Source organism: Amblyraja radiata, chromosome 2 (assembly GCF_010909765.2).
Source record: "Amblyraja radiata isolate CabotCenter1 chromosome 2, sAmbRad1.1.pri, whole genome shotgun sequence".
Taxonomy (NCBI): domain Eukaryota; kingdom Metazoa; phylum Chordata; class Chondrichthyes; order Rajiformes; family Rajidae; genus Amblyraja; species Amblyraja radiata.
The window spans coordinates 38,512,574-38,530,555 of NC_045957.1; the positions used below are offsets into that span (position 1 = coordinate 38,512,574).

Here is a 17,982-nt window from a genome sequence, read left to right on the forward strand (position 1 = left end):
AGATTCAAGAGGGTTTTATTGTCATGTGTTCCAGATAGGACAATGAAATTCTTGCTTTGCTTCAGAACAACAGAATATAGAAGGCATGAATTCAGAACAGATCAGTGGGTCCATATAGCATTATATAAATATATGAACAAATACATGAATAAATAAACTGATAAAGTGCAAATAAACAGATAGTGGGCTTTTAATGTTCAGAGTTTTGTTTGAGTTGAGTTTAATAGCCTGATGGCTGTGGGGAAGCAGCTATTCCTGAACCTGGACGTTGCAGTCCTTATCTCCGTATCTCCCTCTACCCTGACTCTCAGTCTGAAGAAGGGACCCAACCCGAAACATCACCTATTCCTTCTCTCCAGAAGGCAGGAAAATGGGATTAGGAGGCAGAGATCGAATGGCAGGGTAGACTCGATGGGCCCGAATGACCTGATTCTACTCCTATATCTTGTGAACTTGTGAACCCAGCGGTATGAATATCGATTTCTCTAACTTCATCTTGCCCTTGCTTTCCCTCCCTCTCCATCCCTCCCCCATCCTACTTCTCCGACCAGTCTGACTGTCATCCTGATTAAATTTTATCTCTGTTTGGTTCATTGTCAACTTCCTCTAGCTAACAATGAGTGATTCCACATTTTCCTTGAACCTCATCCCCTTTGATCTCTCGTTTTCACACCTTACCCTTCGATATCTCTGTGCTTCTGTCCCCTGACTCTCAGTCTGGAGAAGGGTCTCGACCCGAAACGTCACCTATTCCTTCTCTCCAGAGATGCTGCCTGTCCCGCTGAGTTACTCCAGCTTTTTGTGTATCAGGAATCTTGTCTTGCCACTTGATGTGACGTATTCTATGCAGGCATGTGACAGTGGTTAAGCAGTCTAGCATGTTTGCTGCACTCTGTCCCGTCTTGCAAACATGGAGTTAAGGTGGGGATGAGAACAGCACGTTACACATTCAGCCTGGGCTTTAGGCTGACTGCTCTTGGTACTCATGTTTTTCTTCTCAGTCTTTCAAAAGCCGAGCTGACTTTTGCTATTCGGTTATTGACATTGTCATCCATGCAGAGTTGAGAGAGTGCTGCCAAGATATTGTGATCTGCCTCGCTGGAGTTTAGAAGGTTGAGGGGGGACCTCATTGAAACTTACATGTTTCCACTGGCGTGAGAGTCTAGGACCAGTGGTCAAAGCCTCAGAATGAAAGGACGCTCTTTTAGAAAGGAGGTGAGGAGAAACTTCTTTAGTCAGAGTGTAGCTAATCTTTGGAAATCATTGCTACAGAGGGCTGTGGAGGCCACGTCAGTGGATATTTTAAATCAGAGGTAGACAAATCCTTGATTAGAACGGGTGTCAAGGGTTGTGGGGAGAAGGCAGGAGAATGGAGTTAAGAGGGGGAGATAGATCAGCCATGGCGAATGGCAGCATAGACTTGATGGGCCGAATGGCCTAATTCTGACCATATGACCTGACAATTCACTAGGATGTTTGGTACTGCATACAAAGTGTTTGGTACAGATGCATAATATCTATCTTCATCATTTCTGTGTTTGCAAGATATTTACGTTTAAGAAACAGTTACACGTTTCTGAAACAGTTAGACAGTTACATGGATAGGACAAGTTAGGAGGTATATGGGCCAAACGTAGGCAAGTGGGACTAGTGTAGCTGGGACATGTTGTGTGAGCAAGTTGGTTCGAAGGACTTATTTCCACGCTGTATCACTCTATGACTCTTTGGGGCAAAATGGTGGCACAGCGGTAGAATTGCTGCCTTACAGCGCTTAAAACGCCAGAGACCCGGGTTCAATCCCGACCACGGGTGCTTGTATGTACATTCTCCCCGTGACCTGCGTGGGTTTTCTCCGGGATCTTCGGTTTCCTCCCACACTACAAACACGTACAGGTTAGTAGGTTAATTGGCTTGATGGAAATGTAAAAAAATGTCCATAGTGTGTCGGATAGTGTTAATGTACGGGAATCGCTGGTCGGTGTGGACTCGGTGGGCTGAAGGGCCTGTTTCCGCTCTGTGTCTCGAAACTAAACTGGACCAGGGCTCGATCCTGACCTCGAGTGCTGTCCATGGGGAGTTTGTACGTTCTCCCTGTGGCCACGTGGGGTTTTATCCAGGTAATCCCGGTTTCCTTTCACATTCCTATGACGTGTAGGTTTGCAGGTTAATCGTCTTTGGTAAATTGCCCCCGAGGGTGTAAAATGCAACAGTGAGGTAGCAAAGATCAAATGGACAGGTGATGAGAGGTCGGCGTGGACACGGTTTCCACACTGTATCTCTAAACTGAAAGCAATATATTGTTGAGAACAGCTGAGGGCATGGGACAGGTATAGGCAGCTGGGATCAAGTGTATCCCTGGAGCAGATTTGAGAACTGAGCAGCAGACTTAAGAAGGAAATCCAGTGGGAAAAATGGGGGCAGGAGATGGCTCTAGCAGATAATATTAAGGATAGTTTAGTTTAGAGGTACAGCAAGGCAACAGGCCCTTCGGCCCACCGAGTCCACGCCGACCAGCGGTACCCGCGCATTAATGCTACCCTACGCACGCTAGGGACAAATTTACATTTACATCAAGCCAATTAACCTACAAACCTGTACCTTCTTTGGAGGAATCCGAAGATCTCTGAGAAAACCCACACAGGTCTCGGGGAGAACATACAAACTCCGTACAGACAAGCCCCCGTAGCCAGGATCAAACCCGGGCGCTCTACCGCTGCGCCATCGTGCCGCCCAAGATAATCCAAAAAGGTTTGATGTACATTAATGAAAGAGGGCAGCTAGGGAGAGAATTGTGCCTCTCAGAATCCAAAGCAGTCATCTCTATGTGGACCACAGGAGATGGCCAATGTCCTCAATGAGTAATGTTACTCTGCACTGTAGAGAAAGACATGGAACTTGGGACTTAATGGAGATGTCTTAGATGTCCTAAGGCCTATGAAGGTAGATAAATCTACTGGGCCTGATCAGAGCGGCATGATGGCACGGTAGAGCTACTACCTTACAGCACCAGAGACCCAGGTTCAATGCTGACAATGGGGGTTTGTCTGTACGGAGTTTATACATTCTACCCGGGTTTTCTCCGACATCTTCGGTTTCCTCCAAAGACGTACAGGTTTGTAGGTTAATTGGCTTTGTGTAAATGTAAATTGTCCCCAGTGTGTGTAGGACAGTGTTAGTGTGCGGGGATCGCTGGTCGGTGCAGACTCGGTGGGCCGAAGGGCCTGTTCTCACGCTGTATCTCTAAAACTAAAACTAAAAACTAAAGATATATCCAAGGACATTGTGGAAAGCTAGAGAAGAAGTTGCAGACACCCTGACTGATACACATGAATCATCTTTAGGCACGGGTGAGGTGCCGGGAGACTGGAGGGTGGCTAATGTTGTGCCTCTATATAAGAAGGGCTGCAAGGTAAAGTCCGGGAACTATAGACCAGTGAGCCGACCATCTGTAGCAGGCAGGTTACTGGAGAGAATTCTGAGGGATACATTTGGATGGACAGGGGCAAAATAGGGATAGTCAGCATGGGGTTGTACATGAGTGACCATGCCTGATGAATCTGATTGAGTTTTTCTTGAAAGCATCCAGAAAATCAGCCTCCACTGCCTTCTGAGGCAGAGAATTCCACAGCTTCACAACTCTCTGAGTGAAAACGTTTTTCCTCATATCCGTTGTAAAAGGCCTACCCCTTATTCTTGGGAGATCTGCTCTGTAAGGTTCGATCACATGGGATCCAGAGAGAGAATTAGCTTCATGGAAGGAAGCAGAGGGTGATGGTGGAAGGTTGTTTTTTGGACTGGAGGCCTGTAACTAGTGGTGTGCCTCAGGGTTCGGTGCTGGGGCCATTGCGGTTTGTCATCTATATCAATGAAGTGGATGAGAATATAGACGGCATGATGATCAAGTTTGCAGACGACACTAAAGTGGGTGACATTGTAGATAGCAAAGATGGTTATCAAAAATTACAGCAGGATCTTGATCAGTTCGGCAAGTGGGCTATGGAATGTTAATGGACTTTAATGCAGATAAGTGAGCGGTGTTGCATTTTTGGAAAGTCAAACCAGGGCTCGACCGTCACAGTGAATGGCAGGGCCCAGGAGAGTGTGGTAGAGCAGAGGCCAGGTGCAGATGTTGTTAAGATGCAAACAGCGCAGAGAAGATTTTCGAAGACTTGAGGGCCTGAGCTATAGTGGGCAACCTAGAACATTATTCCTTGGAGTGCAGGAGGATGAGGAGTGATCTCATAGAGATGTATAAGATCATGAGGGGAATATATAGGGTGAATGCACACTATTACCTAGAGTAGGGAAATCCAGAACCAGAGGACATAGGTTTTTAGGTGAGAAGGAAATGATTTAATAGGAATCTGGGGGGAACCTTGTCCACACAGAGGGTGGTGGGTGTATGGAACGAGCTGCCAGAGGAGGTAGTTGAGGCAGGCACTATAATAGTAAGATTAAACGAGAACTTACCAGTTCGAAGTTTGATCGTCATTTTATGAGGAGTAACGTTGAGGGATTACGTGAAGAACCCCGCCAGGACGCATGCGTGCCATTCTTCAAAGCAGCGGTGTGAATTCACAGATAACAATAATGACTGAACATAGTAAGATTAGAGAAGAGGATACCAGTTGAACTTTATGATCAAGGGTGGGAGCGGAGGGCACGTAATCCCTCAACGTTACTCCTCATAAAATGACGATCAAACTTCGAACTGGTAAGTTCTCGTTTAATCTTACTATTTTACTTCGGAGTCACGTGAGTGACTATGTGAAGATTTCAAAGCTCTGTGATTTCATGCCGTGGAAACGAGTCCATGCATCACATCTGCCTTAATTGACTAAGGGAGGAATTGTGTTAACATATTTAAACATGAATCCGACATTGAAAACCCATGATAAATTTATTAACAACAAATTATAGCCCCTATTTCATGGGGTGAAATCATAATACAGAACTTAAAATTGTTTCTGCAAAAGTTCCAGGTTTAACCACTGGTTTATAGTAGAATTGTTGGAACGTTTTTTCCCTAGACCATCCTGCTGTCTCCAGGATTTGGTCCATCGGTACGTCCAATTCCATAGCTGCCGATGTAGCTGCAGCCCTGGTGGAATGATTTGAATATGTTAGTATCCACCCCAGCTGTTGTTAAAACCTGTTTCAGCCATCTGGAAATAGTTTGAACCGACACCTTTTTGTGGGGTTGTTTGTGGCTGATTAGTAGTGCCATCTCATTGCCTCTGATATTTTTGGTGTTCTCTATGTATAACAATAAATGGCTTATTATACAGAGACGATCATCTATAGGGTAAGCCCTAAATTCTATTTTGAGGCCTGATGATCCCGGTCTGTTCTGTTTGACTAATTCGTGAATATGAAAAATTATATTTCTTGTTGAAGAAGTCATATCGTCCAGCCTTAACTTATGTAAAGACTGTACCCTTTGTGCTGAGACCAAAGCCATCAGCATTACTGTTTTATGCATCAGTTTTTGCAGGGACAGAGCTGTTGCTGGAGACCAGTTCCTTAGCAACGTTAGGACAATACTCACATCCCATATATGAGAGTACCTGGTTCTTGGGGGATTGGTATTAAAAATTCCCTTCATAAGTTTGGTTACCAGGGAGTGAGTCCCAACAGAATGACGCTCTGATCCTCGCCACAGATATGCTGAAAGGGCACTTCTGGCACAGTTAATGGCACTATAACTGAGCCCCTCATCATAATGGAGGCCTGCCAGGAATTCCAGAACAGATGTTATGTTCATCGTGCTGTAAGTGATGTTGTTTTTGAAACAATATATCTCCCATTTCCTGATGTATACCAGATATTGTTTTTTGGTGGACTGCCTGTGTGCCGCTGAGATAATGTTCAATGTTCGGTCCGTCAGACCCAGTTCCAGTAGAGGTTTCTTTAGACTCTACAAATGAATAAGTTTGTCGTATTATGACATGGATGGCTATCCCCCGTTACGGGATGAACCAACAAATCTGGTCATTTCAGGATGGTGATACATGGTTCTAAGACCATGTTGAGAATCACATGATGTCGATTTGATTCCACCCATATGGTTAATATATGCCACCACGGTGGTATTGTCAATCTGTAGTCTAACATGCTGGTGATGCATTCCAGAACAGTATGATTTTAAGTCATAGAACGCACCCAACATTTCCAGGTAGTTTATGCCAAGTGTCTGAAGTAATGATGCCTCCTGTGCATTCCATCTACCTCCACAGCTAGAGATGGACTTGGTAGCACCCCAACCAAGAGCACTGGCATCAGTTTGTAGCACCACTGAGGGGTGGAACAATGCCGAATGTTATCTCTCCACCATTTTAATTCCATAATTGCTTTGATTGGTAGCTTCATTGGTCTGTAGAAATGACCAGCATCCATTTTGAGTGCTTGTATTTTTGCCCTTTGTAAATTTTGGTATTACAAAGGTCCAAATTGTGTGGCTGGAAAAGCAGCCACTATTTTGCCAATTACTCTTGCTACCAATCTAATAGATGGTTCACTGATGTCAATGAGGTTGTTGCAGGCCTCAGTTAAGACTGTAGCCTTGTCCTTTGGTAAATTCACCGACATGTGAACTGAGTCAATTGTGAACCCCAAATAATCCATTATGGTGGAAGGCGTTAGTTTAGATTTAACTGGATGGATGATAAACCCCAGTTTCTCAAACAATTGTTTGGTGGCTGATACAGCTAGTTTAGCTAATTCCAAAGTTTTGCCCACAATTAATATATCATCCAGGTAGGCCATGACCATATGTTTTTGTTTCCGAAGAAACGCTAGGGCTGGTTTCAAAATTTTGGTAAACAGCCTGGGGCTGATGTTAAACCATTGGGTAGAGCTCTATACTGTCAGTGCTGCCCCATCCAGTTGAATTTTAAATAACGTCTGTGATCAGTCCATATAGGCACTGAATAGTAAGCATCTTTTAGGTCGATGCTAGCCATGAAGTAGCCTGTGGAAATCAATTCTTTGGCAGTAACAAAGGTTTCCATTTTGAAATGAATATACTGCACAAATGTATTCAATTTGGTCAAATCTATGATGATGCGACAACCACCATCTTTTTTGTTTTTGGTAAAGATATTAGACACAAATTCCAGAGAATCGTGTTGGGTTTTTTCAATACCCCCTTAGCGTGGAGCCTCACCAGTTCAGCATGTGCTTCCAATTTTTCTTTTCGTGAAAGTACGAACATTCGGTTCGGTACATGCTGAACTGGCGGGCTATTTTTGTGCACAAATTCAATGGTATATCCCTGGATACTGTTCAGGATATAAGTGTCTGTTGTTAATGAACTCCATGCCTCCCAAAAGAAGTGTAATCTCCCACCGATATGTGTATTATCCACACTTCCTATAATTTGTAAGGGACCAGACCCACCTACCTCCATGGTTACCAGTGGAAAGTTTACTTCTTCCTGTGTAGTCTTCGAGGAGGTTGAGGCGCCGGTGTCTGGGTTTGGGTTTGGGGTTTGCGCATTTTCCACGAAGGCCGGTCTGGGCCATGGCCTAAAAAAGACTGCTGTCCTGTATGTCCGGCCTTTGAGCTTTCATCAGCTTCTGATTGTCTTGCTCTGCTGGTGGGTGCGTAAGGGTGCTGTCTTTGAGTGTAGGAGGTCCTTCCTGTTGTCGCCTTTATAAGCCCCAGGGTTTTTGCCTCCTCATCGAGCTCCTTAACCTGTTTGGACAGGTTGCCCCCAAATAATAATATTGGTGGCTTTGTGTCTCCAGGTTTGCACAGGCCTGCGAACTTTGGATTTAAGGCAGGTCGGATGGCATTCTTTCTGATACTATTGATCTCATACTGCGTATTGCAGAAGAGTGCCAGTGCATCCTGTTGTTCTTGCGACATTTCTTTCTAATCCACTGTGCGAGAGAATGCTGTGATCCCTGCTGTTAGTAATTTTAGTACTTTCTGCAGTTTTACATCCAGGCTTCTAACTCCTGCTCCGACGTATTTCCAAATACAATTGTTCACCACTGGAACATTCAGGGATACACAATTTCCTGGTGCCAAATATTTGGCAGTGGTGTCCATCACAGCCTGTTCCTGTAGTTGCTTGAATGATAGGAAATCAATGCTGGATGCTAGTTTTTGTTCTAGATTTTTTCCAGTCTGATCTGGCTGTATGTAATTGGACACCATGTCCAGTAGGTTTTCTCCTTCCTGCACCCCCTGCACATTTGTTGTTTGTTCAGCAAACCCCCTTCAGCGTCAGCCCAGAATTGACCCCCAGTACTCCCCTCTGACGAGGGAGATGCACTGTGCAGCCCTACGTAAGGTGCTGCTGTGGGTGTTTTGTATAACCCATGGTGACTAGACTCCATCTCCCGGAGTCTGTCACATTGGAGCATCTGCTCCATAAGACGCTCCATTCGGCTCCAGCGCTCACGGTCACTGGCCGCTCGCGGCATCTCCTCAAAGTCGGACTCATCAGAGTCAACGGCTCTGTTAGTTTTCCGTTTTGCCTTCCCGCCCGGCCGCGGTGTTGTTCTGGCCACAGCTGATCCCACTAACGGTGATCTGGTGCCGTCAGCCGCTGCTAGCTGCCCGCAACTCCGCGGTTCTTCCCAGCCAGTGCAGCCCTTGTGGACTCTTGTCCATAGTTTCCCCTGTGAAAAACAGCACGGGAAACAAAAAACGACCGCAGAGTAATTCCCTTACCTGTCGGTCTCAGTTTTAAACTTGCCACTGCAGGGGAACGCTCCCCCCGCTTGCTGTTTCGACTTGTCAGAGTCAACGGCTCTGTTCTGTATAGGCTTCCCGCCCAGCCGTGGTGTTGATCTGGCCGGCGCGGGTGCCAAGTCGGGCACAGCTGATCCCACTCACGGTGATGCTGGTGCCTTCAGCTGCTGCTGGCTGCCCGCAACTCCGCGGTCCTCCCCAGCCAGCTTAGACGCAGCCCTTGTGGACTCTATTTTTGTCCATAGTTTCCCCCCTGTAAAAAACAGCATGGGAAACAAAAAACGACCGCAGAGTAATTCACTTACCTGTCGGTCTCGGTTTCAAAATTACCGCTGCGGGGGAACGCTCCACCCCGCCTGTCGTTTCGCAATGCGTGAAGCGATATGACACGCATGTGTCCTGGCGGGTTCTTCACATAGTCACTCACGTGACTCCGAAGTAAAACAGCATTTGAAAGACATTTGGACAAGTACATGGATAGGAAATGTTTGCAGGGATATGGGCCAAAAGTGGACAGGTGGGACTAGTGTAGATGGGGCATGTTGTCCAGAAAGGGCCAGCTGAGCTGAAGGGTGTGTTTCCATGCTGTTTGAGTCTATGAACAGCTTGTAATTTATGTGGCTTTATACATAGAACAAATGACGAAAGACACAAAACGCTGGAATAACTCAGTGGTCAGGCTAGGGTTTGCCTTTCTACTGCAGGTGGAAGTCAAGGTAACTAATTACGGGAAGTGGAAGATAGATGGGATTGTGGGAGTTTTGAGCATGTGAGATGATAACCAAGATAGAGAGGAGTAATGGGCCTCTCCCACTTGGGCGATTTTTTCGGCGACTGCCATAGTCGTAGCAGGTGGCCGATAAACCGGCGACTGGATCCCCTCTACGACAATTTCTGCGACAACGTCTACAACAACCTACCACCTTGTCGACGTCAAGCTACGGCAAGCTACCGACAACCAGCGACTCATTAGAACGTCCACCTATGACCACACCTACAACAACTCAGTCGCTGGTACCTGGTTGACGTAGGTAGTCGCCAATGGAATTCACTGAAGTCAACACGGGCGACAACCTACGTCATCCTGGCGAAAACCTATCACAACACCTACGTCAGGAGAAGTGAAGCTACGCTCATTGGCATCAAACCAACTGTCGGTGACTGTCGCTGAAAATTTTTGAAACATTTCAAAATCCAGCGGCGACCAGAAAAACGCTGCGATTCTTTGGGCGACTGAGGAGATTACTCATGACCATACAGGCGACATCCTGGCGACCATGTGGCGACAGCCTAGTCGCCTGCAGTCGCCTAAAAAATCACCTAAGTGGGACATGGGCATAAGACAACGTATACGTTTCCGCAGAGAGTTGGGAATATTAAAGTTGAGGCATTTAATATTTTAATTTCTAGATGTGCTAAATGTGAGGCTTGCTAGGAATTATACCTGCACTTGAGAATGAGAACTGAAGCAGAGAATTACTGAAATCTATATTGCTAAAAGTCTCATCTTGACCACTTCCTGTTGCATTGTATATTGATTTTAGAAACAACGCTGCCACTTATGGCTGTGATTTTTGACCATCTTACTCAGTCCCCCTCCGCTGGTCAGGACAAGAAGATTTTTCCCATCGATGAAAAATAAAAGACTTATTAATGTTTAGAAAATGTTGAGATTCTCTCTCCTGAAGGCCACGCCCCTTCCGGGGGGACTATAAAACCCGGAAGTGTGGAGGTGCCTCAGTTCTCTGCAAGATGGGGGAGCGAGAGGTCGTAATTCTCAGTCTGAGCTGTGAATAACACTAAACACATGTCTACTTAACTGTGAGTGGTTTTACTGACCTGTCAGTGCCCTTAATGTGGTTTGAAAATGTAGTTTGAAAATGCAAACGTGTGTTTTGGTTTGAAAATGCTAAAGCTGCATTGCCTTTGGATTAAAAATGTTAAAGTTGCGTTGCCTTTGGTTTGAAAATGCTAAACCTGCGTTGCCTTTGGTTTGAAAATGCTAAAGCTGCATTGCCTTTGGTTTGAGAATGTTAAAGTTGCCTTGCCTAATTGAAAAGTTGGTTTGACAATGCTAAAGTTGCCTTGCCTAATTGAAAAGTTGGTTTGACAATGCCTTGCCTAATTGAAAAGTTGATTTGAGAATGCCTTGCCTAATTGAAAAGTTGGTTTAAGAATACCTTGCCTAATTGAAAAGTTAGAGAATGCTAAAGTTGCCTTGCCTAATTGAAAAGTTGGTTTGAGAACGCTAAAGTTGCCTTGCCTAATTGAAAATTTGGTTTGAGAATGCTAAAGTTGCTTTGCCTAATTGAAAAGTTGGTTTGAGAATGCTAAAGTTGCCTTGCCTAATTGAAAAGTTGGTTTGAGAATGCTAAAGTTGCCTTGCCTAATTGAAAAGTTGGTTTGAGAATGCTAAAGTTGCCTTGCCTAATTGAAAAGTTGGTTTGAGAATGCTAAAGTTGCCTTGCCTAATTGAAAAGTTGGTTTGAGAATGCTAAATTGTCATGCCTAAATGAAAAGTTGGTTTGAAAATGCAAAAGTTGCCTCGCCTAATTGAAAAGTTGGTTTGAGAATGCTAAATTGCCTCGCCTAATTGAAAAGTTGGTTTGAGAATGCTAAGGTTGCCTTGCCTAATTGAAAAAGTTGGTTTGAGAATGCTAAAGTTGCCTTGCCTAATTGAAAAGTTGGTTTGAGAATGCAAAAGTTGCCTTGCCTAATTGAAAAGTTGGTTTGAGAATGCAAACGTTGCCTTGCCTAATTGAAAAGTTGGTTTGAGAATGCTAAATTGCCTTGCCTAATCGAAAATTTGGTTTGAAAATGCAAAAGTTGCCTTGCCTAAATGAAAAGCTGGTTTGAAAAGGCAAAAGTTGCCTTGCCGTCTATATAATTAAAATTTAAATCTTGACCACATCCTGTTTGCGCTGTATATTGATTTTAGGAAAAACGCTTCCACGTACGACTGTGATTTACTTACTCAGAGTCCCCCTCCGCTCATCAGGTGCTGAGGATTTTTCCCATCAATGAAAAATAAAAGAGTTATTAGTGTTTAAAAAATGTTGAGATTCTCTCTACTGTCATGAAGGCAACGCCACTTCTGGTGGGAGGGACTATAAAACCTGGAAGTGAGGGTGTGGCTCAGTCCCTGCAAGAAGGGGGAGGGAGAGGTCACGACTCTCTGTCTTTAGTGGCCTTGCACCCTGCTTGAAATGGTATGAAACTGCATTTGAATTTGGTGGCATTGCGCCCTGCTTGAAATGGTATGCAACTGCACTTGAATTTGGTGGCCTTGCACCCTGCTTAAAGTGGCATTTCAAGGAATAGCCTTGAGTCAACTGCCAGCCCACCAGCCTTGAGTGAGTGAGCTGCCAGCACACAAGGCTTGAGTGACTGAGCCGCCAGCCCAAGAATCCATTCGGCCACAATGTCCATACTAGCCCTCTAGAAACCAGCCCCTTCAGCCCACAACACCCATACTAGCGCTCCAGAAAGCCCTCCCCCACTGGCCACCAATATTGGAATTGATGGAGAGGTGGAATATTGCATTGGGGAACCAGCCCTCCCGTATGAAGCTGGGACCCAACGGGTCCCACAGTCTAGTATCTTATAGTTATTTCATGATGTGAGCCATGGACTCAGGAATAATCAACAACATCTTCATAAAGAAAGGACCTTTGCTGATCTCTGGTTATCCAGTTTAAAATTCTCATTAATATTTTCAAATCCCTTGTCCAAGGAGAGGGAGAGAGGGAGACCGAGGGTGAATTCTGGGGTGACTCCATGGATTGTAGGAGAAGCTATCACCAGAGATGCTCCAGGATAGCAAGAACAGTGATCTCCTGAAAAATCAAGAAAGGGAGCTGGAAGAGGATTGCATAAGACAGTTGTATCAAAAGCTACAAAGGAGTCCAAGATATTCGTCTGCAGTTCCTTACTTCAGTCAATAGTCTATAGATTTTGAGATGGCCACGGGAGACTGTCAATCCTCTACCACAGATGGGGCGTGTGATGCTCAATAGGGCGGGAGAGTGAATAAGGTCACAAGGTCATAAGGAATAGGAGTAAAGTTAAGCCATTTGGCCTAACAAGTCTTCTCCGCCATTCAATGATGGCTGATCTATCTCTCCCTCCTAACCCCATTCTCCTGCCTTCTTCCCGTAACCTCTGACACCTGAACAGTCAAAGAGTTGATGCCCTCCTTGTACATTTTATACCTGGCCTTTGTGTGCTCTCAAGGCTCGCAATACTTTGCCCAATTTAGTTTAGGTTATTTATTTTATTTTAATTTAGTTAATTTAAGGTCATGTGGTACAGTGAAAAGCTTTTAGTTTTTTTTGAGATACAGCGCGGAAACAGGCTCTTCTGTCTACTGAGTCCACACCGACCAGCGATCCGCCGCACACTGATACTATCCTACACACACGTGACAATTTTACACTTATACCAAGCCGATTAACATACAAACCTGTATGTCTCTTGAGTGTGGGAGGAAACCGAAGATCTCCGTGAAAACCTATGCAGGTCACGGGGAGAACGTACAAACTCCGCACAGACAGCACTCGTAGTCGGGATCGAACCCGGGTCTCTGTCAATTACCTTATCATGTATCTGTACACTGTAAATGACTCGATTGTAATCATATTTTGTCTTTCTGTTGACTGGTTAGTACATAACAAAAGCTTTTCACTGTACCTCGGTACGCGTGACAATAATCAATTAAACCACAACACCTTCGCTCAGTTCGCAATAACCAACCTGAGCTCAGCACTTCAAACTCCCCCTCCCATTCCGAATCCGACATTTCTGTCCTGGGCCTCCTCCATGGCCAGAGTGAGTCCCACCGCAAATTGGAGGAGCAGCACCTCATATTTTGCTTGGGTAGTTTACACCCCAGCAGTATGAACATTAACTTCTCCAATTTCAGGTAGTCCCTGCTTTCTCCCTCCTTTCCCTTCCCTTCCCAGCTCTCCCACAGCCCACTGTCTCCACCTCCTTCTCCCCCCCCTCCCCCACCCGCACATCAGTCTGAAGAAGGGTCTCGACCTGAAACATCACCTATTCCTTCGCTCCATAGATGCTGCCTCACCCGCTGAGTTTCACCAGCATTTTTGTCTACCTTCGATTTTTTCCAGTATTTGCAGTTCTTTCTTAAACAATTGAACTGAACTGATTGCTTTACAGCAAGATTATCAAATTCAATTAAAATGGAAATAATGAAACATAGTGTGCCAATTAAATATAGGATTTAAACTCAAATTCTCAAAGGAGAGAATCTTTTATACTATACTTCTTGGCAGTACTGATTTTTTTTTCTGGCTGCATTAAATCTTGCATACTATACATGTAATTAAAAGGAACGAACTGACTACTTCTATCTACCTCTTTGATGTCCCTTGGACCATCCCTGACCGGACATCGCTGGCTTTACCTTGCACTAAACATTATTCCCTTATCATGTATCCATACACTGTAAATGGATTGATTGTAATCATGTACAGGTATTGTCTTTCTGCTGACTGGTTAGCTCGCGACAAAAAGCTTTTCACTGTACCTCGGTACACGTGACAATAAACTAAACAGAACTGCATTGAAGGGTCTCGACTCGAAACGTCATCTATTCCTTTTCTCCAGAGATGCTGTCTGTCCCGCTGAGTTACTCCAGCTATTTGTGTCTATAAATGGGCAGCTGGTGTGAAGTTGGTGGGTTGACAGGTCTGTTTTGGGTGCTGCACTTTTCCATGCCTCAATGATTGTAACCAGCGGCTGCATGTTCATCTCTAAGCTGCACAAGCTAAGCTTGACTTGGAAATAACTTGCCATTGGAGTTGTAGTAATATTCGGGAGCCCCCCGACCACGGGAGGACAACAGAGGAGGATGACTGAATTTTGGAGCCTTCCCTCACAGTGGGAAACTTTGATCCCATTGTGTGGGGATGTCTGTGTTAAAGACTATCTTGTTCTGTGCTCTTTATTATTCGTATGGCTGCATGGCGACCACACATTTCACTGTACCAATTGGTACATGTGACAAATAAATGGATCTGGATCTTGATCTTGATCTTAACTTGTCGCCTGGTCCAAGTGCTAGAACCCATTCTACAAAAGCAATGTGCGAACACCTTTAATTACAGGGACTTGAGGTTCACCATCACTGCCTTCTCAAGGGTGACTGGAGTTGGACAATAAATGTCAGCCTTGCAAATGATGCCCACCTTGAATGAATAATTTAAAAAAAAATCAAAAACAGCGCTGCTGCTGCCATTACCTGTGCCTTTAAGAGTTTGTGTTGGAAAGAACTGCAGATGCTGGTTTACACCAAAGGTAGACACAAAATGCTGGAGTAACTCAGCGGGACAGGCTGCATCTCTGGAGAGAAGGAATGGGTGACGTTTCGGGTCGAGACCCTTCTTCGGAGTTTCATCGGTTGCAAAGCAACTTTCCGCTTGTCAGAGACGTTTCTTTGTTTATTGGTTCGACAGTAGGGCTAATATCCTGCTGAAATGGTTCCAAATCGAGCTGCCGAGAAACCGATACAAGTAGCTTCTGTTTTCCCCAATATGGAAGCAGCATCCACACAGTATACAAAACGTTCTCCGCTGAATGTTAATGCGAGGCGGGACCCCCAAGTGCGTTCAGAGATGTGTCTGGAGTTTAACCAACTGATCCTGCACAGCTACCTTTCATGGTGTTTGGCCAACCAACTGCATCCATCAAAGCACTAGTTTGCAAGAATGCTCAATCCACACTGACAGGGCAACACTGGAAAGAACTGGCACCACCTTCTGTGAACATTTCATTTGCTACATTTAGTCTCTGTCACTTTCTGTTGGTGGTTTGTAATCCGTGACTTTGTCACTGAGTGATATTTGCAGCACTATTTTCAAGAAGGAATATCGGGGAGTGGGGGGGGGTGGGGTGACACGGTGGCTCAGCAGCAGAGTTGCTGCCTTAAGGGCCTGTCACTTAATTCAAAACCTCTGCCGAGTTTAAAGGATCCAACAAAAAATCAAGATTGTGGTAATCTACAACCTCCTACGACCTTCCACGACTATGTTCACGAACTCCTACGAACTCCTACGAGTACATCTACGAATTCCCACGACTATTTCAACGCCCTCCTTACGAGTAAAAAGTTGTAATTTCTTTCATCCCGACCATTTTATTTTACTCGTGGACATTTTCTACCAGGCTGGAAAAAACGTCCCGACTTACCTGATGCCACGAGTACCTACGGCTGGCATAACGAGCCGCTACGATATATCTACCAACTCCTACGGCCTACTACGGACTCATTACGAACATTCTGCGAGTTTGAATCAAGGGGAAAACTCAGAAGAATTCGTGAATAACTCGTGAAAGTGGGACAGGCCCTTTACAGAGCTTGCAGCGTCAAAGACCCACGTTTGATCCCGAATACGGGTGCTGTCTGTACGGGATGGCCGACTCCTGCACCTATTTTCTATATTTCTATGTTTATTGTCACGTGTACCGAGTTACAATGAAAAGCCTTTGTTGCGTGCTAACCAGTCAGCGGAAAGACAATCCATGATTACAATCAATCCATTCACAGTGAGACGATGGCATGTAATGTTTCATCTGCTTGTGTTACTATAAAAACTATGAGTTGTTACTCCTGTGTATGGATCTCATTACACAACATGGTGTCAGAAGTGGGATGCGGACCATCGACTCCATTCGGAGATCAGAATTACACAACACCCACCTGCAATGTTTATTGTGGAAACAAGGAACTGCAGATGCTGGTTATTGCACCGAAGGACAGAGTGTGCTGGAGTAACTCAACAGGTCCAATGTTAGGTGACCTCGTACTAAACTCCTCCACAATACCCCCCCCCCCCCCCTCATTTCTCCCCCACGCCAGTCCTTTAACTTCCCCATCCCCCTCTCCTCCCCTTTGGCTCACATAGACCCAGCTATTTCTCCCCTTCCCCCCATCTCTCCTGCTACTTTCCTCCCTCTAACCTCAGTTCGTAACTCCTCAAGCCTGTCTCACACCTTCTGCTTTTATCTCTGGTCTTTGACCCAACCGTCTGCCTATCAAAACACCCCCTCGCCTGTGTCCGCCTATCACCTGCCGCACTTTGTCCTGCCCCTCCCCTCTCCTACCTTTCTTCTCTATCCTTCCTCTACAATGTCTGAAGAAGGGTCTCAACCAGAAACGTCACCTCTCCACGTTTCTCCGGCGATGCTGCCCGACCCGCTGAGTTACTTCAGCACTTTGTGTCTTTTTGTGCAATTTCTATTGCATCTGGCTGGTATATGCCTCCATATCTGCTCCTCTATTTGCAATTGACTGCTGGCAGGTTCGTAAAACACCTCCGGCTTGGTGATAACACCCGTTCTGATTCTAAATCTAGACACTTGATGAGCGTTTGACGGCACTGGGCCGCTACTCGCTGCAGTTTAGAACGATGAGGGGGGTCCTCATTGAAACTTACCGAATAGTGAAAGGCCTGGATAGAGTGGATGTGGAGCGGATGCTTCCACTGGTGGGAGAGTCTAGGACTAGAGGTCGCAGCCTCAGAATTAAAGGACCTTCCTTTAGGAAGGAGATGAGGATATATCACCCTCATCAGTCAGAGGGTGGTGAATCTGTGGAATTCATTGCCACAGAAGGCTGTGGAGGCCAAGTCAGTGGATATTTTTAAGGCAGAGAGAAAGATTCGTGATTAGTACGGGTGTCAGGGGTTATGAAGGCAGGAGAATGGGGTTTGGAGGGAGAGATAGATCAGCCATGATTGAATGGCGGAGTAGACTTGATAGGCCGAATGGCCTAATTCTGCTCCTATCGCTTATGATCTTATGAACTGCATGATTTCTTTTGAGGAGCCTTCTTGGATATCCTGACAATACAATACAATACAATACGGTTTGGTGCCAGCAGCGGTACAATGATGATGAACACCCAAAACACACTAAAAATTTAACACAAACATCCAGCGCAGCATTCATCACTGTGGTGGAAGGCACAAAATTTGGCCAGTCCTCCTCCATTTTCCCCCCTGATCGGGACCTCAACCCTCCGCAGCCGTCGTTGCGGGCGTCCAGACGTACAGACAGGTAAAAGTCCAGGTAAGTCCTGAAATGGTGCCTCCCCTACCGGAGACCACAGCTTCAAGTTGGTGTAGGCCGCAGGCCGGCGGTCGGAGATTTAAAGTCCCCGCCGCGCTGCAGCCAGAAGCACCGCAGACCGCAGGGCCGGCGGTCGAAGCTCCCCTCCAGGGGTGATGGTAAGTCCACGCCGCGCCCGCGGTAGAAGTA

At 45.6% G+C, this 17,982-nt stretch overlaps 1 long non-coding RNA gene across 1 annotated transcript; it reads left to right on the forward strand.

Moving 5' to 3' along the window:
- Positions 1 to 519: 519 nt before the first annotated feature.
- LOC116984147 lies at positions 520 to 10,306 on the forward strand. Its single transcript, XR_004414897.1, has 3 exons — positions 520 to 692; positions 4,183 to 4,187; positions 10,295 to 10,306. It is a non-coding gene; the product is annotated as an uncharacterized LOC116984147 (long non-coding RNA).
- Positions 10,307 to 17,982: the final 7,676 nt, after the last annotated feature.